The 23,945-nt window shown below is 38.2% G+C and overlaps 1 long non-coding RNA gene across 2 annotated transcripts in view; it reads left to right on the forward strand.

Annotated features, from left to right (window-relative positions):
* The first annotated feature begins 3,101 nt into the window (after positions 1 to 3,101).
* Positions 3,102 to 23,945, forward strand: part of LOC309667583 — a 51,453-nt gene continuing 30,609 nt past the window's right edge. Inside the window, exons 1-2 of one of the 2 annotated variants that reach the window (XR_014267823.1) lie at positions 3,102 to 5,832; positions 12,463 to 12,525. This is a non-coding gene — a long non-coding RNA (uncharacterized lncRNA). Of the gene's footprint in view, positions 5,833 to 12,462; positions 14,613 to 23,945 lie in introns of those variants that run through there. The other variant, XR_014267824.1, reaches the window with a different exon arrangement.

Raw genomic sequence — 23,945 nt, forward strand, 5'->3', positions numbered from 1 at the left:
GATTAGTTTCACTGTATGACATTCATTTTTTGAACACCACCATTGGGGGCTTTGAAGGTCTTTTTAGAAACAGAATCAGCTTGAAAGTTAACACTCAAACGCTTGGATGTGATATGAGGTACTACAGTGTAATAGTTTAACTCATCAGCTTACTAACTTTTTTTCCAAAGAGCAGAAAAAATTGATTTTCCTTTTGGAGTTGCAAATTGAGCCAGTACTTTTTGTATTTTGATTTGAAGTAATAACTTATTACCTACAGTTGAAGTAACTATATCTATAGTTAACTAAAGTGATTATAAACCTCTTGTACACCAAATAGTTTTCTAAAATGAGTCCAAAGTCTCCATTAGTACTGTATAATGTTTATCTTCAGAGTCCTTAGGTAATGTAAATATAAATAATTCTTGCATGTTAACCTTGAGTAAATCCAACCTGAATCAAACATTTTTTCTGCTCTCATTTTGGCTTTCCTGTGATGAGTGATTTTTAAAATGTTTCATTTGTAGACAAGTCTGGAATCTATAAAGTCAAGGCGTAAGTGTAGTGTTTTCATGATTGCTTTTCAGTTTAATATCGAAAGGGTATTTTAATTATGGAATTCTGCTTCCTGAGAGATGGAAAATATTGAAGTATATTTCAACTGCAGGAATTATTTATTGAAATTAGTATGGTATTTTTTGGTTTTATGGCTTAAAATATTCAAAGCCTTTCCCCTCTTGGTTAAAGAAGATGGTAGAAATAACACTAAAAGTTTTTGGTGGAGGTGTTAGGTAAAGAAGCAATTCTGCGACAGATTGTGATTCAAAAATACTTTTAAGTAGTGTTTATTCCTTGTTCTATACTTTAAAGAGAGGCTTTGGAACACGTGACATTTATTCTCCCCGTTGCTGAAAATTTCCCCTCTGTTGTTCCTAGTACTGGATGCAATGATATTCTGCAGCTATTGCTTAATAATAGCATTCTACTACTGTATTCCTTTTTCATGTACTAATCAGCCTAAGATTTGAGAACCAGGCTTGGGTAATTTGGCCTGAGGCAGCTACTTGTGTTACTACTAGTCTAATGAAGAGCCCTAACTTGAAGGAGAACAGGTTCTACCACAAAATGGAAATTACAAAATGATTTCCAGGAGAATCTTTAAAAAGGCTTTATATATTGGTAAAATACTTTTATACAAATCTAGCCACTTTTTTGGGTGGTAAGACCCTGAAGCAGGGTTATCCCATGACAGCAGTTCTGCTTGAGTAGGAATCAGAAGCAAGTATGACTTTCAATTTTATGAATATTTACAAATAATTTAGATTTTTGTTGAGGCATCATCTGTACCTGGTTACTTATAAAATGGGCACATCCACATTACTTGTCAATACTGACACAGGCCACCAAATAGGCACACAACACTGGTGAAAACAACTCATTCTAGCTGTTCAAGAAGTGACTTTGTAAACAGTTCCCTATTTTCTCTGACTCTCCTATTAAATACTCAGACTGCATCATCTTGCGGATGAAGGCCATGACCTGTGCCCTCCACTTTAGTTGTAACTTTTCCTGGTTAGACTCACTCCACAGCTCCAGAATTAATTCACAGAGGCTATTGGGTTTCTCCACTGGAAGGCATTTTCTCCCACAGTCGTCTTCTCTTGGCACCAAGAAGCCAGTAACAGTGTACTCAATGGAGCTCAATGTCATTTATATAGACAGCTGTGTCTGAGGAATACTGGGGTTGGTAGAAGAATCTATAAGTATCATGGAAGGAACTGAAGTTGGAGCAACTATATTTCTTAAGAACCAATGACAGCAGCAACAGAGGAAGCTAGTGTCTGCAAGGGAAGCAGCAATTACCATCACGCTGCAACTCTAGCAGAAAAGCCAGTGCAGGTTCAGAGCTTTTAGCTGTGCACCCCGCCCCCGTTTTCTGAGAATATTCTGAGTTATGAACAAACTCATTTCTGCAGTGTTGAGGATTTATTATTTGTAGGAAATGAGTGAACTCTTCCTGAACAGGATTCCAGGTGAGGGGTCTTATTTTTACCAAGCTATCCATATTGCGATACGTGGAGGGAAATTTCCTTTTTTTATTGTTTCGACATATTTGGCATTTTATCCTCTTGCAGTACTGCTTGATTTCCCAATGCTAAGGTTCTTGGGCTGTAAAAGTCAGTTCATGATGGATCAGAACCCTAGAAATCAGCTCCATCCATCTTGCTTTTACTCCATGCCCTTCTCACTTCAAGGACGCCAGCTTTAAGACTGAGTTTCTCTAAAGCCTGTTTCTCGCCACACTCCTCTGGGGCGAACCAACCACATCTTGCAGGTAATCTTATCCCACTATCATTACTTCAGATTCTTGATAGCAGCCTGGAATAAACAGAGCGGGAGATTTTACTTAAACGCTTATATTGAAATAAAGTAGTCTTTTAGGGTATGTCTTTGAGGTTATCTGTGGTAGTCCTGTGGGACACTTGCCTCTTTAAATTTTTACCTTAATTTCCCTAATCCTCTACCACTGAGATATAAAGCAGTTTTTCTCTTCCTAGGGGATTGATTTTACAGAAAGGCGCCCTCCAGCGATTCTGGAGTCTCACGCAGTAGGAAGAGGACTTGAGCGTGCTGGGGAGACAGCAACAGGACTTGAAATTACAGAAATACACTCTAGTTATAGAGAAAAATAAATAAAAAGCGCCAGTCACTTTAGAGTGTGCCACTAAGTTGATTCACGGAACACACGGCAGAAAGTTCTGACAAACTAAATTCTTAAATTCAAGAGCGGAGTCAAAAAGCCAGGAAATTACGGACGAACAGGGGCCACCCGAATTGCTCCGCAAGGGCGCTTTCCGAAATGCCTCGGATTGGGCCAGAAATGCCGCAACCCGGTCACGTGTTTTCGCCCCGCCCTCCCCCGCCTCTAGATAAATGAGGGTCGGGGCGCCCCCTCGTCTTTAGGTCAGCGAGCTGCGCATGCGTCAGCGAGTTGCTGCAAGTCGCGCCGGGAGCTTGGGCGCCAGTGGTCCCGCTGAAGGGTTCCCTCCTCCTCCTCCTCCTCCTCCTCTTCCTGAGTCCGCCAGCTAACGCGGACTGGAACTCTCCCGGAAGGTGGGGTCCTTACAACCTTCCTTTTCTTCACTCACGTTTTACAGCCCTCGCTTAACGGTTTACAGAGCTTCTGTTTCCTTTCTAATTTTCAAATATTGAATGATTCTTAGTCCCACATTCACGAATATCATCCGATTTAACGACTATAAACTGAGATGTATTATGTCTGTTTTCTAGATCTCTAAATGCGATTCGAGCTGAGGCCACTTTGTTCCTCCCTCTCCTTGTGCCTTTCTGCTTCAAGTTTGCACTTGAGTGACCTTCGTTTGGTGGTGAACTTTGCTTCTTGTCCCTAGGAGTTAGCCTGCTCTGCGGTTCCTATTCCCATTTTCCCTATCTTAAAGCCAGACTTTCTGGATTGATCTGAACCTTAATAGTTCAGTCAAGTCGGTACCTAAGGACGAATCAATTCTGGAAAACATTAGAGTAACCAACTAACCGGAGGGAAGTCACTAAAAAATGACGCTCAGCCCATATGTAAAATGATAAAGAGCTGTAACATATGTACGATCTTTTCTCTCTCCTAGAAGGAAAGAACGGTTCTATTGGGGAAATTTTGTAAAGGTCAGTTTGCAGGCTTTTAGTTAAGGCAACTGAATTGTAGTTTGTTAGAAGTATCTCAAACTATTGAAGAGAAATTGTCATCAAATTGTACTTTTTATTGGAATCGGTAAGTCACCTTTCAGAGACTATTTGATTCAGTTTGTCTTGTACAACAGAAAGGTTTCTTTGGAGGTATGGAAAATGAAGGCAAACGAATTCTTGTATACACAATTTTTATAAAAATATTAAAGGATGGGGAATTCCCTGGCAGTCCAGTGGTTGGGACACCGCCCTTTCATTGCCGAGGGCACGGGTTCCATCCCAGGTCGGGGAATTAGGAGCCCACAAGCCGCGTGGTGAAGAAAAAAAAAAAAAGGTTCATGATTTTACAGAATTAGCAACTATAAATATTAAACCTCAGTAAAACTGATGCCAATCGTTTCTCAGGCATTTTCAATGGCTTTTACAAAACAACCAAAAAATTGGGTAAAACAAAGGCCATCTTCTTCATTTAAAATAAAAGATGAGAACATACCTGGGTTTTTAGAAGCCAAGATCTTCTGTTGGATAACAGTATTTCTCAGAAAAGGATTTTCCTTTTGTCAGAAGTAAATATTTAGAAGTTTATTTATTTATTTCTCCTTGTGTGGAGGGATTGTGTGTGTTTTCAGCATTGTTTTGATACTGCCACAGTACTCAGAAATAATTATTAGCAGAGGAGGTTGATAGTGAATTTGTTTTTTTACAACCCATAGGACATTGAGAAGCCACCTGCTGAGAAAGGGGCTATTGCCATCTGGTCTATGTTATGAAGCCAAATCATTACACTGATCCCATAATAAACCTCCTTTTCTTTTTGTGTCATCTGTTTTCCCTTCCACCACTGTTTTATATTAGCCTCAGGTTGCTGTTGGAGTTCAGGGACAAATAAGAGGTCATATAATGTAGGTCATTGCATAATGATGAAATATCAATTCTGTAGTCTGTCTCTAAGGCTCTGTCCTTGATAATATAGTGTGCTGTGATGCTTATGAAGCTTTCACTCCACATTAGGTATTATTATTTTTAACTCACATGACTGTATAACTTCACTTTCAGGTTTTTATGTGTTCAATCTTTATAAGCGGCAATTAACGGATGAAGAAGTGAGGTGGTTATGCACAGTATTTCAAGGCAAGGAGGCCTGTAGCTATGATCAAAGGCAAAGGATGTAGAAAAATGTTCATTTAACAAACTTTTTAATATCTTTGTTTAAAGCACCTAAGTGCTAGGAAAACAAAGATAAATAATACACAACCCTATCCTTTGAAAAACACAGTCTAAACACAAGATTATGAACTGAGAGAGAAAATGATGGAAGGTAGAGAAATGACTGAGCTGACAGCTTGTGCCCAGGAAGCTCAGAGGATGCCAGAACCTTGACTTGCTCACTTCAGTGAAGGTCTCATCTTCCATTTAGCATGGCTTAATTTTGTCAACGCAAAGTTGATCAGCCTGTGAGGGACAGGCTTGTGCCATGAAAACTCACAAGAGGCTAATGTCTAAACCAGAGGTCAATTTATTGCTTTATAGGGAGATGGTATAATTACATTGACTGCAGTGTTCTTTTTTTTTTTTTTTTTGATTTTTTTGATGTGGACCATTTTTAAAGTCTCTATTGAATTTGTTACCATATTGCTTCTGTTTTATGTTTTGGTTTTTTGGCCGCATGTGGGATTTAGCTCCCCAACCAGGGATTGAATCCACACCCCCTGCATTGGAAGGTGAAGTCTTAACCACTGGACCGCCAGGGAAGTCCCAACTGCAGTATTCTTGTTCAGTGTTCCTGTTCAATAGGAATATAATAATATCCACAAATGTGAGCCACAAAAGTAATTTAAAATTTTCTTTTTAGCCATATTAAAAAAATAAAAAGAAACAGGTAAAATTAATTTTAACAACATATTTTATTTAACCCAACTTATCCAAAATGTTATAATTTCAACAGGTAATCAAGAAAATTATTACTGAGGTAGTTTATTTATTTATTTTTTCATACAGAGTCTTCAAAATCTGGGGTGGATTTTATACCTACAGCACATGTCAATTCAGATTAGCCCTATTTCAAGTACTCACGTGGCTATGTGAAGGTCTAGGATATGCCTTTCCTAGAAGAAGTTAACTGGGAGGCCAAGATAATAATCAGAAGACTCTCTGGTGAGCATGGATCAGAACAGGGGGTGCTGGATAGTCTTGAAGGATACTTTATTGGCCTGACAAGCATGATGAACCTACCCTGATCCAGTAGAGTATACCTTTTTGGTGGTTTTAGAGTTTGTTGCATTTAACATGTCTTGCATCAGCAGTAATACACTGATACTGCCAAATTCTTCTTTTGATTTTATGTAAATCACTTTTTTCTATTAACATTTTATTCAAACAGGTTTAAAATTTTTTCACCTCTTTTATATTTAGTCATATTTGAATGCAGACTAGTCAATATTTGATTTGTATGTTCCTAATCTCTTCAGCCAAACAGTTATTCTTTCATGGGGTTAATACTTTCTACATCTAGCTAATTTCATCCATGATGTGTTTTCTAAAAATAAATATAAATTTATTATAGATGTATTTTAAGAATGTAAATTACAACCATATTACCAACAATTTGGAAAATAGAGAAGAACAAAATTTGCCCCAATACAATAATTGCTTATTACAGTGCATATTTTTATTTAGTTGGACTCATAGACTGTAAATTTATATTGTTTGTTTTTTCCCTTCATGTAATAATACATTTAAAAAAGCAGTTTCCTGCATTATTAGAATTTCAAATGAAATGAAATTTCAAAACAAATGGAATTTCAAATGAAATAGAATTTTTTTTAATGTGTTTAATTCCATATCTGTACACATACACAGATTGGCATGATAGATTTTTTTAAACATCCTTTACATGTAATGGTATATATTTTATAGCCTTTTTCTTCTTGTGATAAAAAACCAACATGAGATCTACCCTCTTAACAAAATTTTAACTGTAAAATTTAACTACATTGTTAACTATAAACACAATGTTGTACAGCAGGTCTCTAGAACTTTTTCATCTTGCATAATTGAAACTTTATACCTATAGCCTTATTTTAAATTAATATATTAATTAATTTTTTTTTTCTTTTACATCACCTGGGTGCCCCAGTGTTGGAGGCCCCTTGTCCCAGACTCCTCCGTAAGGAGTGTGGCTCATGCCGCCTATTAAGCAAACCCCGGTCCTCAGTGCCTTCCCTCCTACTCAGAGTCACAGCGCAGCGCCGCCTCGGCTCAGGGCCTGTGGCCAGGTGTCCGGGACAGGGCTCTGGCTCAGAGGCTGTGCAGGGGCAGGACTGCCGGAGGCCAGAAACTGCACACGCAAGGGGCGCAAGTCTCTTCTGGGGCAGTGACGTGAGCCCCTGGCCAGGAACCATGGTGCCCCAAGGTCCAAGGCCAAAGCAACCCGAACGCACATCGCTGGGACCGGTTGTTCCTCCCAGCAGTAGTGAGGTGTCTAGAATTCGTCTCAGGAGACCATCGCTGCCTGTACCTGGAGCCTTTCCCCTGAAGAACAGACTCAGGGCACCGGTCTCTTGGACCCAGCCCAACTGCCAGCACCCTGCGATGGGGAAACTGGCCCATTTACCCAAGCCCCTCCATCCGGAAATGTTCTCTTTTCAACAGCATAGGGGACGCCTGCAGGCCGGGGCGAGGGCCAGGGCCTGGTCCGGATGGGTGGAGTGTGGGGTTTCCCAGGAAGGTAAAAACAGAGTGCAGTTGGAGCGCACAGGGTATACTTTGTGGCTTCGGGTGTGTGTGGAGGTGTAAATGTGGGTACAGACGGGGCACGGAGAGAATGGGCTGGGACGCGCTGACTGCGAGAGGTGGCTCAGAGGATGGCGGAATTTGAAATAGAATTTTAATCTGTGGATATGGCATAATTTATCCAATGCTTTTTGAATATTTCTCTCTCTCTTTTATTATTATTATTTTTTTTGTATAAATAACACTCTAGTGAACACCTTGACATTGTGATTACTTCCCCATATTTTAGGATAGTTCCTTAGACTAAATTCCCAGAAGTGGAATTTATAGGTTAAAGGATATTAATATTTTTATGACTTTCAATTCCAAAAGGATTTTTAACAAACTATCATTGATGATGAGAGTAACAGTTTTATTTCACCGGTCCTTGTAATGGTTATATCTTTCTTCAAACATTTATTTAACAGGCTTATCCATTTATTCATTCATTATTTATTGAGCACTTGCTGTGTTCCAGCAATGTTCTAAGCGCTCATGACACAGCAGTGAATAAAACAGACAAAAATTCCTGCCCTCATAGATCCTCCTGGGTGAAACAATCAACTAGATAAATAAATGAAATATGTTTGCTAAAGGTAAAAAATAAAGCAGAAAGGAGAATGTGAAGTGTCATTGGGGTGAGCATTTTAGAGTGGCTAGTAAAGGTCTCATTGAATAAGTGACAAAATTCTAAAAAATGTTTTAAATTTAAATCACAAACCTACAGAAAACTTGCAAGCATAGTAGCAAAACCTTTTTTTTCCTGAACCATTTGAAAGTCTGTTACTTACCTATATAATGTTCCACCTTCCCCAAATACTTTAGGGTGTCTTTCCTATAAACAAAGACATTCTTTTACTTAACCAAAATGTAACCATCAAAATAAGGATATTAACACTGATACATTATGACTGTCTTATCCTCCTCACCCCCCCATCCCCACCCCTCCACCCCACCCCCACCCCTCCTCCCCACCCCCAATCCCCCCCACCCCCGTCAAATTTTGTCAGCTGTCTCAATAATGCCCTTCCTAGCAAAGATCCAGTTCTCCATTATGACTTATTACATTTAGTTATCTTGTCTCTTTAGTTTCCTTCAGTTTGAAACAGTTTCTCAGTGTTTCTTCAACTTTTATGACCTTGACACTGTTGAAAATTTCAGGCCACTTAACTTTGTAGAATAGCCCTTAATTTAGGTTTGTCTGCTGTTTCCTTATGATTAGACTTAAGGTTATGCATTTTTGGCAGGAATATCACAGAAGCAATGCTGTATTCTTGTTGTATCTTATCAGATGGCACATAATTTCTATTTGGCCCATTACTGATACTGTTTACTTTGATCACTTGATTTAAATGGTGTCTTCCAAACTTCTCCACTTTAAAGTTAGTCGTCTTCTCTTTGTAATTAAGTATTTTGTGGGGAGATACTTAATGACATTTCTCATCAAATTTTCAGTTTATTTGTCTATGTCTATATGAGCTCATAGTTTCCTATTTTAATCAGTGAGCTAGTATCATTATTTTGGTGGTAAAACTATTTTCACATTTTCCCGTTGGAACATTTCAAGCTAAGCTTCTGTGTCTTTTCATCATGTCCCGATCATTCTTTGAACATGTCCTTGCTTTCTGGCATACCAAGATGTTCCAGGCTTATCTTGTACTTTCCTGCCCCAACCCTGGAATCAGGCATTTCTCCAAGGAGCCCTTGAGAATGCTGTCTTGAAGCCACACTCTGTGTGCTAGGTATGCTCATTGCTATTGGCATTTTGCTCCTTCCAGGTACTCTCAGTGGACCGAGAATATTTGTGTATGTATACATTTACATATACATATATATAAACAATATACACATATATTTATTTATACTATAAGTATATTATTTATACTATATTTATTTATACTATAACTATATTGAAAACCATGAGTTCACTTCAATTTCAATCCAACACTTCAGTTTTCATTCTAGTTTTATCCCTTTCCATCTTTGTACCTCTATACTGTATTAGTGAGAAATTAGCTGTCTTTATCCTCAATGTATTTACTTATTTGATCAAACCCTCTGTGTATAAATAATCTCTTCCTCTGCTGCCACCCTTTCCCCTGCCTCGATGCCCTTCTGACTGAATATGGGCTCAATATGGGCTCCACCCAGTCCATGTAAGAACATCTTCACCCTGCTCAGGTCTGACACCCCATGCCAGGCCATCCCTCTGCATGGGTGCCCTCTTGGTCCTGCTTGGCTCTGACATACCACTATGGGCCAGTGTACCTTGTTCTGCCCCACTGAATATCTTTAAGACTGAATTACCAGGAAAGGAAGGAAAGGGGAGGAGGAAAATTAAGGCAAGTTTTTAGTAAAGACCCAAAGGAAATTAGAAAGTGAGCTATTTGATATCTAGATAAAGAATAGCAAATGCAAAGGCTCTGTGGTAGGAGCATGGCTTGTGTGGTTAGAGGGACACCAAAGCCACGTGGCTAGAAGAAGGTAAGCAAGAGGGATAGCAATATTAGATGAAGTCATGGTGATAAGGGGTGAGGTAGGGTAAGAAGGGAATAGATCATGTAGAGCTTGTGAAGTCTTTGGATTTTACTTTGAATGGGAATGGGCAACTATTGGAGAGTTGAGCAAAGGAGTGAGAGCATCTGCCTTAGGTTTTAACAGGTTCACTCTGGCTACTCTCCTGAGAACAGAGGAAGGGGGGCAAGGACAGAAGCCAGCACACCAGTTAAGAGGTTATTGCAATAATCCAGGTGAAAGATGATGGTGGCTTGGATCCTGGTGGGGGTCGGGGAAGTGAATTGAATTCTGGGTGTATTTTGGAGGTGGAGCTGACAGAAATTGCTGACTGATGAGATGTGGCATATGAGAGAGAGGAGTCAAGATGGTACCAAGATTTGTGGCCTGAGCAACAGGAAGAATGGAGTTGCCATCAACTGAGAAGGAGACGGCTGCAGGAGAAGCTGGTTTGGGAGAGAGAGGCATTATCAGTAGTACAGAATGAGATATATTTGCATTAGGTTTGAGTCTGTTGTTAAAAATTCAAGTGTTGATGGCAAGTAGGCAGCTGGATATTCCAGTCTGAGTTGGAGATATAAATTTTGGGAATCAGTGATAAATAGATGCTGTGTAAAGCCATGAGACTGGTTGAGGTCATTAGGTAATGAGTCTAAATACTATTGAATTCCTAGAGCACTTCAACATACAGAGGTTGGGGAGATGAAGAGCAAAAGAGCGTAAGAAGGAGCTGTCAGAAAAGTAGGAGGAAAAGTAGGTTAAAATGGTACCTTGTTGTTGCTTTCATTTGCATTTCTTTGGTTACTGGTTGCATGGTCCTTTGTAGATTGTTTATAACCTTTATCAATTAGGCTTCAATGATTTGATTTTAAAAAATCAATTGTATTAATTTTTTATGTAGTAGGGATTTTAACCTTTTGTCATATTAGATGAAATATTTCTTCTCTTCTTTGTCTTTTTGTTGTTATATGAATGTTTAAAATATTTATGTAGTAAGCAGTAAATCAATTAGTGTTTTTATTTGTGATTTATCTTCTTATGAAGCCTAGAAATTTGTCTCACCCTCCAGAGATTTGGAAATCATTTAATTCTACTTTATTCTAGCTTTTCATTGTCTTTATTTATTTTTATTAACCTTTTTTGTTGTTGTTATTAACTTTTATTTTACTGGCCTTATTTTGTTTACCTTCCAGAATTAGTTTTGGTGCATAATGTGAGGTCAGGGTTTAAACCCATTTCCTCAAGCAAAGGACTCAGGCAATCAACACTAAGTATTATTTGGTTCAAGCAGGAATTCATAAATAGAAGGGTCAGCAGGATGCAAGGGGCCATGCACTCACTCTCCAGGAGAGTGGTGTACTTGCTTGAGTGCACCAGGTGTGCTGTGGTCAAACATGGGAGTGGCCTGAGAGTGGAGCTGAATTTGGGTGTCAAATAGCCTAAGCTTGGGTGCCAGCTCTTTAGAGAGCTGCTGGAAACACTAGCTGTCCAGCACTTGGAGACTGGAGGAAGGTGAGATCAGGCATCTCCAGATACCAGCCAGCTCATTGTCAGGCAACCCTGGGGGAGCCCCTGGGCCCATTCTTTGGACACTCTTTTTGGTCTCTCCATGCTCCCAAATTGTTAGTTTTTCCAGCACTATTTATTATTGAATCATCTATCCCTTTGCCAGTGATTTTTGATATCTCCTTTTTAGCATATATTAAATTTTTATGGTTATATTTTACTTATGTCTAATTATTTAAAAATATTAATATCATTAACAGCAGGATAGTAAACTTCATGAAGTCAGATTTTAAACATATATTAATTAAAAAAATTAATTTATTTTATTTATTTATTTTTGGCTGTGTTGGGTCCCGTTGCTGTGCGCGGGCTTTCTCTAGTTGTGGCGAGCGGGGGCTACTCTTCGTTGCGGTGCGTGGGCTGCTCATTGCGGTGGCTTCTCTCGCTGCGGAGCACGGGCTCTAGGCACGCGGGCTTCAGTAGTTGTGGCTCACGGGGTGCAGAGTGCAGGCTCAGTAGTTGTGGCACACAGGCTTAGTTGCTCTGCGGCACGTGGGATCTTCCGGACCAGGGCTTGAACCCGTGTGCCCTGCATTGGCAGGCGGATTCTTAACCGCTGCGCCACCAGGGAAGCCCAAACATATATTAATTTGATATGCAAAACATATACTCTCATTTAATACAGGAACAGGTTAGCGTTAAAAGAAAGCATTATTTTATGTATTTACTATTCTTATTTCTGAGAAGTCTTAAGTTTTGTTCCTAATATCAATAGACTTTTCTCTTTAGCTTGAGTGCTATGGTTCTCTACAGTAGAGAATTTTCCAATAAAGACAATGCTTAAAATGATGGTTTTCTATTTAATTAAAGCAGATATTTGCAAGTAGGTTTATTTTCACCTCACTTTTGAATACATTTGAATTGTTGTTATACTCTTTTTTTTTTTTTGGCCGTGCCCCTTGGTGTGTGGGATCGAACCCACTCCCCCTGCAGTGGAAGCACGGAGTCTTAACCACTGGACTGCCAGGGAAGCCCCATGTTGTTATACTCTTGAAGGTGAGGCATTTGTTTATTATTCCTTTATAATTATAGGTGGCTGCTAACATTCTGGTTTATCTTTTTTAAGTACCTAAAAGATGCCCTCTCAGTCTGAAAATAAAATTATCCATTGGAAAATAAAACTAGTAAGGTTAATACTGAATACTAAAAATGAGTCTTGCCTATAAATATAGACTTTGAATCTTAACTAAAAAGACAAGCAAATAAATATTAAAATATATTGAAAGAATAATTAATCACAACTGAGAAATGCTTATCTCAGAAATTTGAGGATGGCTTAATAATAAGAAATCTAATCTTAAAACACAGAAAATGAAAAATACAAGATCTTTTCAGATGCTGAAAAGATATCTGATAAAAAGTAAACATTCTATTTTAAGTACTTATTAGGAATGGAATAGAAGAATACTTCAATATGATAAAAATATTTTTCAAAATAACAATATTCTTCTTTCTTTTTTTAATTGAAGTATAGTTGATTTACAATGATGTGTTAATTTCTGCTGTAGAGCAAAGTGATTCAGTTATACATATATATACATTCTTTTTTATATTCTTTTCCATTATGGTTTATCACAGGAAATTGAATATAGTTCCTTGTGCTATGCAATAGGGCCTGGTTGTTTATCCATTCTTAAAATAACAGTATTATTCTTAATGGCAAAAAAAAATTAAGGATGTTTCCATTAAGATGAGGAGCAAAATTAAGGAAGCCTGCTATTGCCTGTGCAAATAAATGAAGACCAACCAAATGAGAAAAGCAAAGCCTATTTATTCTGAGCTTGCTATAGCAAAGGAATCAGCCTCTGTTACCTGAGTTTTGTCAGTGACTCAAAATCAGGTGCAGAAATGGGAAAGCTTCATAGTGGAAAAAGGGAAGGCTTCAGGTGTGTGCTGATTGGAGGCTGCTGGCATGGAGAAGCTTGTAGGCAGGCTAACTAGAAATGGGGCATCCTGCGTGATTGGTTAGGGGTGCATATTTGGCTTTCTATGGTTGGTCCCACATTGGAAGTGGGGACCAAAAGTAGGGAAGCTGTCAGTTATTAATGAAGTCCTGGCCATTTTGAGCCATTTGTTATAGAAGTTATTGTTTAGCTTCTAGGATTGTCACTATAGATAGCAACCTGGCTTCCTGCAAGTCTGACATAGCAGGCTGGCTTCCTGGGTTGTTTATTGTAGATAAGGGGTTGGTTTCCTGGGCAGGTGGGTGCAGCTTGTGGGTCAGGTTTCTATTTTCTATATGGTCTGGCCATTATCCATTTTTATATTTAGTCTGTCAGTCACTATAATTTAAAATTGTTTTGAAATTTCTGACTCATGCAATAAGATAGTAAATAAATAAGTGGTTTAAATCCTAGGGGGAAATAGATGATAGAATTTTTATGTTAAACTGAACATTTGAATTAATAAAGTAGTTCAGGAAAAAAAATCACTCAACTATTCTGGCAATAATTAGGTAGAAAATGTAATGAAAAATATCTCATTCACTGTATCAACAAATAAAATTCATAGGCATGCCTTTATTGAGGAATGTGTTTGACCTATATAATCCAAACTATCAAATTATTACCAGAGAGAAAAAATATTGGAAACACCCTTTAATAGAAACACCCTTAGTTTTTCACCACTGAATGAAAGGAGAGGCATGCTAAGTTTTGGATGGAAACCCTAAACATTTTGAAGATTTCACACCATCTTAAGTCAACTTAAAAATTCAATACAGGGCTTCCCTGGTGGCGCAGTGGTTGAGAGTCTGCCTGCTAATGCGGGGGACGCGGGTTCGAGCCCTGGTCTGGGAGGATCCCACATGCCGCGGAGCGGCTGGGCCCGTGAGCCACAACTACTGAGCATGCGCGTCTGGAGCCTGTGCCCCGCAGCGGGAGGGGCCGCGATAGTGAAAGGCCCGCGCACCGCGATGAAGAGCGGTCCCCGCACCGCGATGAAGAGCGGTCCCCGCACCGCGATGAAGAGTGGCCCCCACTTGCCGCAACTGGAGAAAGCCCTCGCACGAACCGAAGACCCAGCACAGCCAAAAAAATAAATAAATAAATAAAAATAAAAGTAGCTATAAAAAAAAAAAAAAATTCAATACAATTCCCATTTAAATTCCTTATGGAGTTTTTTTTAGGGGGGAACTGAAAATTTTTTATAAAGTTAGTCTGAAAGAATAAACAAAAAGACCAAGACAAGTTTATTCATTCAATAAGTACTTATTGATTTCTATGTTCTAAGCCCTAGGGATACATCTGTGAATAAGGTGTTACAATTTAAAAGTAATCAGGTGTAAGTATAATGTGTTTTCTTCTCTTCTTATGAATTGTTATTATCATTAACAAATGTAATTTTATGAAGATAAGAAGACGTAGACCTGATATTAAAAAGTTAGTGATAAAAATTTTTAAAGAAATCAAGTTAAAATAAAACGTGTTATTTTTTTTCTTGCTAAATTCCTATTATAGCATAATATTGCTTTTTAAAAGCAGGTATATTAAAATGATAATTTAAAATTCTCATTAGATTAAGAAAATTTTAAAAAAATCCGTATTACTGAAATACATTTACATAGGATTATTTCTAAGAATTTATTCTAAGGAAATAATCTGTAAAACAGATAGTGAGTGCACTGGGATGTTCACTGCAGGGTTAATTATATTAAGGAAAAACTGGAAGCAGCCTAAATGTCCAACAACAGAGTAATAGTAAATCATTCTTTACTCATAAGTAGGATATTGTGGTGTTTTGAAACAATTTAAATGAAAAAGGGAAACACTGGAGTTGAAAGGAACATTGGTAATCATAGCCTCTTCATTTTACTAGATAGTCTGGAGAGGTAAAGTGATTTGCCCAAGGGTACACAGTAAGGAAGTATGCATTGTGGTTACCAGCATGGGCTCTGGAGTAAACTGACCTGACTTCGAATCTTTACCATTTACTAGTGTTATGAAGTTGGGGCTCATATGATCCCTGAGACTTAATCTCCTAATTTGTAAAATGGAGATGATAATAATAAGGCTTTGTGAGAGTTAAATGTACCTGTTGCAGATCAAGTCCTTAATAAATAGTTGTTATTAATATGCCTGTAATATAATAAAGAATATATCTAGTCTTTGTCGCCAGTTCCTGGCACAAGCTTCAAAAACTTGGAATTTCCTGAGTATCTTTTGTTATTCATTACAATCCCCTTTCTACCATACCTGAATTTATGCTAATGAAATGACTCTTGGTGGGCCCTTAGATAGTTTCAAGTGAGGGACTGGCCATACCAGAAAGACCTAGCACATGATTAAAGGATTGGAACTTTCAACCACACTCCCCTAACCCCCACTCCCAACCTCCTGGGAGGGGAGAGGGACTGGAAATTGGATTCAGTCACGTGGCCAGTGATTTAGTCAATCATACCTATGTGGTGAAACCCCAATAAATATTCTGGATCTGAGGCTCAGTGGAGCTTCCTGGTTCATAGACACATTAATGTGCCAGGATGGTGCTGCACTGGATTGCATAAGGAGAAGGCATGGAAACTCTGTGTCCCCCTCCTCCCGTCCCCCACCCCACACCTTGTCCTATGTTTCTCTTCCATTTAGCTATTCCTGAATGGTATTTTTTATAATAAAATTGTAATTGTAACTACAGTGCTTTCAGTGAATTCAGTGAGTTGTTCTGGCAAATTATCAAACCTGAGGGGTTGTAAGAAACCTGAGAATTTGTAGTCAGCAGATGTGCAGGTGGCTGGTGTCTGAAGCAAGGACAGTCTTGTGAAGGACTTTGCCCTTTACTTGTGTGGCCTGCACTAACTCTCAGTAGATAGTGTCAGAGTCGAATTGTAGGACACCCAGTTAGTGTCAGAGAATTGGTGTTAAAATGCAATACAATTAACATACTGATAATAATCGTACCACTATTCTCCGAGTCCTCAAATTCAGTCTTACCTCATCTTTTATCTCCTATAACCAGTCTCTCTCGTATGTGCTATTCTTTATAGACCTTCTGAGACCATTTTATTTGAGGCATCACAAACACGTTCTATTCCTAAAGTAACTCTCTGACTTTGCATGTTATTTTGTCTTTTTCTCACGTGAGTTTTACATAATAATGACAACTTAATTTTCCCAAATGGATAGTTTCATTAGTAATACTCTTTTACCTAAAAATATTCTGTGGGGGAATTCCCTGGTGGTCCAGTGGTTAAGATACTGGGCGTTCATTGCCGGGGCCCGGGTTCAATCCCTGGTTGGCGAACTAAGATCCCGCAAGCTGCACGGCGTGGCCAAAAAAATTATAAACAAACAAACAAACAAATAAATAAATAAATAAATTTACGAAGAAAACAATTCTGTGGCACAACCCATTGCTTATTCATCAAGGTCTTCTACAACTCTTTCCTGTGTTATTTTCATTCTTCCCCAAGATGTAGTCTACTTTCTAGCCACATTGAACTTCTCATTACCATATGTTGTGGGTTGAATTGTGTCCCCCCAAAACACATGTCCAAGTCCTAACCCCCAGTACCTGTGAATGTGATCTTATTTGGTAATAGAGTCTCTGTAGATGTAATCTTTGTAGATGTAGTTAAGATGAGGTCATCCTGGATTAGGGTGGGCCCTAATCCCATATGACTGGTAACCTTATAAGAATAGGAGAAGAGACACAGACACACATGGAAGACAGTCATGTGAAGAGAGACACACACAGGAGAATGTGATGATGGAGGCAGAGACTGGACTGATGTGTCTATAAGCCAAGGAACACCAAGGATTTCAGGCAACCATGAGACGCTAGGAAGAGGCAAGGAAAATTCTCCTCTAAAGCCTTTAGAGAGAGCATGGCCCTGATAACACCTTGATTTTTTATATTTATCGTTCAGAACTATGGGAGAATAGATTTTTGTTATGTCAAGCCACTTAATTTGTGGTACTTTGTTACAGCACCCCTTGGAAAACAATATACCATATTTCTCTGGTTTTGGTCACACTTTCCCCTTTGCCTGGAATGTCCCCCATCTCTATTCACTAAGATCCTATCCATCGTCAGGGCAGTTTCTTTTATGGATCCCTCTGGATACAGTCTTTCTCTAACATATCCTTGGATTGCTTGTCTAGAGCTCCCACATGATGGGGCTGTTAGTCTCTTATCATCATTCTTCCGGTCCCCACCAAAATGAAAACTCCTGGAGGGCAGGAATTGTCTTTGCATCTTCCACCTTTTGCAGCAGTGCCTTGTTTATAATGCTTGTTTAGATTTTTAGAATTCCCTTAGTTATCAGTTGCCTCATTACAGAAGTACAAGAAGGGAAAAATTTCAAGTATAGGTTAAAAATGGCTAGAGTTTACTTTTCTTGAAATATTTTTCCTTAAACTCATACTTTACTTGTTGTACTTTTATGTAACTTTATGTTACATAAACCATAAAGTTCTCTAGAGGCATTTTACCATATCACAGAAGGAGAAAAAATAAATTGTATAAAGCATTCCATAAGAGAAATACAGTAAAATCTCTAAATTACTATATATATATGTAATCCATATATTGCCAATTCAGATTAAACTGCTTAGTACAAAGGACACCTTGATGCCCAAAGTGATGCCAGGTGAAAATAAAGAAAATGTTCTGTAATGAATTAATTTACTCTGTAGACACTATTTTAAAAGTTTAACTCACCAGATGATATTGAAACCTGACAGGAGGAGATGAAGCAAGAGAATTTCTGAAGCTTACTTTCTTAAACAACAAGTGCTAAGCTAAAATAATTTCTTCCATTTCAAATCAAGGAATACACCTTTTGGCCAATTTAGGAAACAGCATCTGGATTAAAAATTCTTGTTTTTCATAAGTACTTTGGAAAAGATGAGAAAATAATCTGTATACAGAGTTTTCTTCATAAAGTTTCAGGAGTCAAAATCATAAGCAGTAATGAACATTGTTTGGAATTGTATCTTTTCCAAATTTGTCAGTGGGTTGGCAAAGGTAGGAAAGTTGTTTTCTTCTGGGAGTATATGCCATTGTTTAGTTATTTGAAGGTATTGTAACCCTTAAAGATTGTAATTATAATTCCTTAAAGAGTGTCTGAATAATACTTCCCCATGAAAAGGAAGAGTTTATGGATGCTTACCATCAAAAGGATTATTGGGAATTACTATATCAGAATGAGGCACCGCAGGTGCTGTGTAATGAGCCTTCACAGTGACAGCTTTCACTGTTAAAATAGTAGTGAAATGAGGTGAGAATAAAATTTCAGCCAGTTCTCTCTACCTACATGAAAGGGATAGGCCTATTTTTCATAATATATCAAGCTCAGTTCTCTCCTACAATGACTTAACTTGTTTTTAACAACTGCTACAAAGGTCAGCTTTCTGCTAAAGGGTCACATCAAAGTAGCATTGTTAACTTTGCCATTTTTGTCTTTTGAAGTCAGATTCTATTTTATGAATCAAATTTCAACTTGTTTAACAGCCAGTATAGTTGGGCTACTGGACTTTTTTTAATCTCTTGAGATTTGATAGGTAGCTATTGCCACATACTTAAATGCATGTTTCATGTCCACTAAATTTTTCTTGCAGTGCTAGAGTAGATTCTCCTCATTGTATGTGTACTAGCCTCCAGGTTTTAATCTTGAGATTCATGTTATTAAAGGTAAATAGCAAGTATGTTTTAGTAAAATGTGATAGTTATTAGCAACCAGAGAAAGAGAGCACCTGTACCTTTAAAAATGATTAACATGGTAATAATATGAGAGGTAATTACTCAAATGCTGAAATTCTGAATTAACAGGATATTAAAAGTACTAAAAGAGTAATGAAATGTTCCTGTATTAGTTTCTTAGTGCTGCTACAACAAATTACCACAAACTTAGTCACTTTAAATAATACAAATAACTTTTTGTATAGTTCTGGAGGTCAGAAGCCTGAAATGGGTATTATGGGAATAAAATCAAGGTGTCAGCAGAGCTGTGTTCCTTCTGGAGGCTCTAGTGGGGAATTCATTCCTTGCCTTTTCCAGCTTCTAGACATGGCCCACATTCCTCAGCATGTAGCCTCTTCATCTTCAAAGCCAGCTATTGCATCACTGAGACCTCCACTTCCATCATTATATCTCCTCTGACTTTCCTGTCTCCCTCATTCACTTATAAGGACCTTGTGATTGCATTTGGCTCAGCCAGATAATCTAGGATATGCTTCCCATCTCAAAATGGTTAATGTAATCATACCAGCAAAATCCCTTTTGCCATGTAAGGTAGCATATTCACAGGTTCTGGGGATTAGGACATGGACTTCGGAGGAGAGGTGGGGTGATTATCCTGCCCACAGTTCACGGGCTTCTAATTGCTGTGGCTTCTCTTGTTGCAGAGCACCGACTCTAGGTGTGCAGGCTTCAGTAGTTGTGGCACGCAGGCTCAGTAGTTGTGGTGCACGGGCTTAGTTGCTCCACGGCATGTGGGATCTTCCCGGACCAGGGCTCGAACCTGTGTCCCCTGCATTGGCAGGCAGATTCTTAAGCACTGTGCCAGCAGGGAAATCCCTTCCTTTAGCTCTTTACTTTGATCCAAGTCATGTAACTTTTCTATGTTATTGTTTTTAACTTTTCTGTGTACATTGTATTTAAACAATGTACATTCTAAATCATTTGGTTGTCCTTTAAAAGATCAGAGCCTAAAACCTCTTTGTCCCTGGCTTTATTATATGACTAGAAGACTTTCTAAGTGAATTTAATTAGAGAGTATAGAATGAAACCAATATGAACATTCAGCAAAGCAACAGCCTCTAAGAAGAGGTCAGGAGTGATCACAAACTGCTCTGTGCAGCTAAAATAGATATCCACTCCAAGGTTCTGCTAATAAGAGCTTGACAATTGTAGAGCTTTAATACTTTCAATTTCACTAAGCAATAAATAAAATATTAGATCTGAATGTGTTAATAAAAATGATATGCTTTTAATTATATAAGTGAATTAAAATTGTTTATTGATTCTTATTTCTTGTTTATTTCTCTAGTAAAACCAATTGGGCCAGTGAGAAATTTGATGAGGGGAGGAAGTTTCATTCAATGTCGGTCCAAACTATTTTTTATTTTTAAAATATCTAGTCCTCAGTTATTTGTAGGTTTTAAAATTCGTAGAATCAGGACTTACACACATAAAGCACTTACATGAGGAAAAAGTCATTCATAGCAGATCTGAATAAACCCTCCTAATTAACCTTCCTGAAGTCCAGATTTGAAACATCCTATGGTATTTTATAAGAATTTTCACATTATGTTTGCGATCAATACAGATTCTCTGTTGCCTGACCCTCTAAATTTTGCTAGAACACAGTACAGACACTCATACCTCCCCCCACCCTTTCCCGATCATGCTCCCTATATTCAGCTAGAAGTGCAAGCTTTATTTTCTAAGCACTTTGAAAGGAAGTGAATAGATCTAAGAAGTGAAGCTGGAACATAAAGTTGTAAAGAATTTCCCACCAGCCAAGATTTTGGGGGTGGGGAGAAGAGCTGAAAATCTTAATTCTCTATTTTTTTTTGTTTTTCATGCAGAAATGAAAGTTTTATTTCACTCAAATGAATGAATCTAGAGAGACTATTTTTGTTTATAATTTTCAGGACTAATATGAACGTTTTGGACAGCCTTTAGCAGTTCTCAACCAGGGATGATTTTGCTCCCCAAGGGACATTTAGCAATGCCTGGAGACATTTTTGTTTGCCACAGTTGAGGTAGGGGTGCTACTGCATCTAGCGGGTAGAGAGGCTGGGGATGCTGTTCAACATCCAACATTGCACAGGGCTGCCCCCACAGCAAAGACTTATTGGCCCCAAATGTCAATAGTGTGAAGTTGAAAAATCTTTGGTCAAGAGGACGCTATCTAATTTTTGACAGACTTTGATATGTCAGTATTTAAAAATTTTATTCTAAAAGTGTAAGCACTAGAGGGCAGTACCTGCCCAACAGTTGTGACTGATATTACTTTACTTTGGAGGTCTTTGAAGTTAAAAAGGAGCTCGTGATTTAGGTTACTTGAAGATAAGTGACTTTAGGAGACCCTTAAAGAATTATTTAAGTAATTCTAGACCAAAAGGCAGTTTTAATGACTACTCTTTCTGAAATCAGTAAAAGCAGAGCAAGCGTTTTTTTTTTTCTTCTTTTTATAACTAATGCCTTGTGAACTTTTGCCAGAGAAAGGGGAAAATTCACGCTAGGTTTTTCACACACAGAAACACTAACGTCATTGCCACCTACACGTCTATTTGCTCTGTCAAAGCAGGTGGTGGAAAGTCGCTGTTCCTAGGGCATGTGGATCATTGTAATGCTGTGGAGGATGTGTCTGGAACAGGGGGACTAAGAGCAGACAGGCAGAGCTGATTGAACCCATTAAATGAGGTAGAGAGAGTCTGACTCAGCTCTTTGAGTCTCCGAAACAGATAAATAATAACCAGTTCGTTTGAAGGTATTTACATTAGTTAACTATGCAAGAACGCAATACCATTTTCTGTTTTTTTCCTAAGGGTTAGTCCACGTATTTAGAATGAAACAATATTTTCTCTTTTCAGTGTGCGACATCCAGGCTGAAGCCTAAGATTTTGGGTATTTTAATAAAAATTGAACCTCCCTCCCCTAAACAGGACAAACCATTTGCTAAACTCACATTAAACCTACACATTCCTTTTTATTTATTATTAAACATTCAAGGTATACAACACAGTATAAAGAATGGACATTTATGAACCAATCCAACTGAAACCCTCTGTGCACCCTTCTCCAATTGCATCCTTCTCTTCCTGTCTCTCACCCTGCCATCATGCTCAGGTGCCCAGGTAAATGACTTTGATGTTAAACAATCCCATCTATTTCTTCATAGTTTTATTATATATGCTAAATATGCACAGTAATATATAATTTTTGCATATTTAAAACCTTCCTATAAATGGCATGTAACTAAAATGTAATTTGTGTTTCCCTTTCAACATTATGTTCATAAGATTTATCCATGTTGATACAAGTATCTCCAGTTATACCAATATTATTTATCATCCTCCTATTATAGTTATTTAGGTTATTTCCAATTATTTGCTAATCCAAATAATGATGTTATGTATGTTCTCATATGTAGCTGCTTTTGTGCATGTGTGAGAGTTCTCTAAGGCAGGAGTCAGCAAACTATGACCTGGCCCATAGGGCTTTCCACCTGTGTTTGTATGATCCAGAAGCTAAGAATGGTTTTTACATTATTGAATGGCTTTTAAAAGTTTAAAAAGAAACACTGATATTTTAGGACACATGAAAATTACATGAAAATTTAAGTTTCAGTGTCCATAAATGAAATTTTATTGGAACAGCCGTGCTCATTTGTTTATATATTGTCTATGGCTGTTTTCAGGTCCAGTGAGTAGTTGCAACAGAGGTTGGATGCCCTGCAAAGACTGAAATATTTACTATCTGACGCATTATAGAAAAAGTTTGCTGCTTTCTGCTCTAGTGTATACACATAGGATGGACTTGCTAGGTGGCACATATTCATATTTTGCTCTCTTATCAATTAAATCTAAGTTTAAAAATGCAAAATCCTATAATCTGTTGCACCAGATTGTATATTTTCTCAAACTCTGAAACAGATATGAAAAGAATTCTCTGAATCTTATGCTTTCATTTGGTTTAAGTAATGAGCTTAAACACATCTTTGTTGTAGCTTCTTTCCCCTTAGCTCTGGGTAGGTACTAATTGGTGCAGTGGTACAGAATACTAATTAGGTTTATCATTCTTTTGAAAGGGTGCTGGGAATGGGGAAAAGACTAGGAAAATTTTTATAAGTTTTGAGCTTACTTTTAAGGCCTTTTTGTAAAAATGAATTCATTTATTTTTGTCTGCATTGGGTCTTCGTTGCTGCAGGCGGGCTTCCTCTAGTTGTGGCGAGTGGGGACCACTCCTCGCTGTGGTGCGTGGGCTCCTCACTGCGGTGGCTTCTCCTGCTACAGAGCATGGGCTGTAGGCGAGCGGGCCTCAGTAGTTGTGGCTCGCGGGCTCAGTAGTTGTGGCGCACGGGCCTAGTTGCTCCGCGGCATGTGGGACCTTCCTGGACCAGGGCTCGAACCCGTGTCCCCCGCATTGGCAGGCTGATTCTTAACCACTGCGCCACCAGGGAAGTCCCTTAAGGGCTCTTTTAAATATCCAAGAATATGTGATCTTAAAAAAACCCAAGTAGTTCAGATTGACTTTATTGGTCATTGGCTTTACTGCCCTCTACTAGAATGTAAACCCCATGAAGACAGCAATTTTTGTCTATTTTTGTTTATACTTGTAAAAATGCCTAGCACATAGTAGATGTTCAAGGAATACTTAGTAGTTGAATGAATAGATATATAGAACATAATCCATCTGAATTAAAGCTTGAAATTCATTGAACTACCTGGATATTTATAATACATCCCTTA

The sequence above is a fragment of the Balaenoptera physalus genome (genome assembly GCF_965194825.1).
Source record: "Balaenoptera physalus genome assembly, chromosome: 1".
NCBI lineage: Eukaryota > Metazoa > Chordata > Mammalia > Artiodactyla > Balaenopteridae > Balaenoptera > Balaenoptera physalus.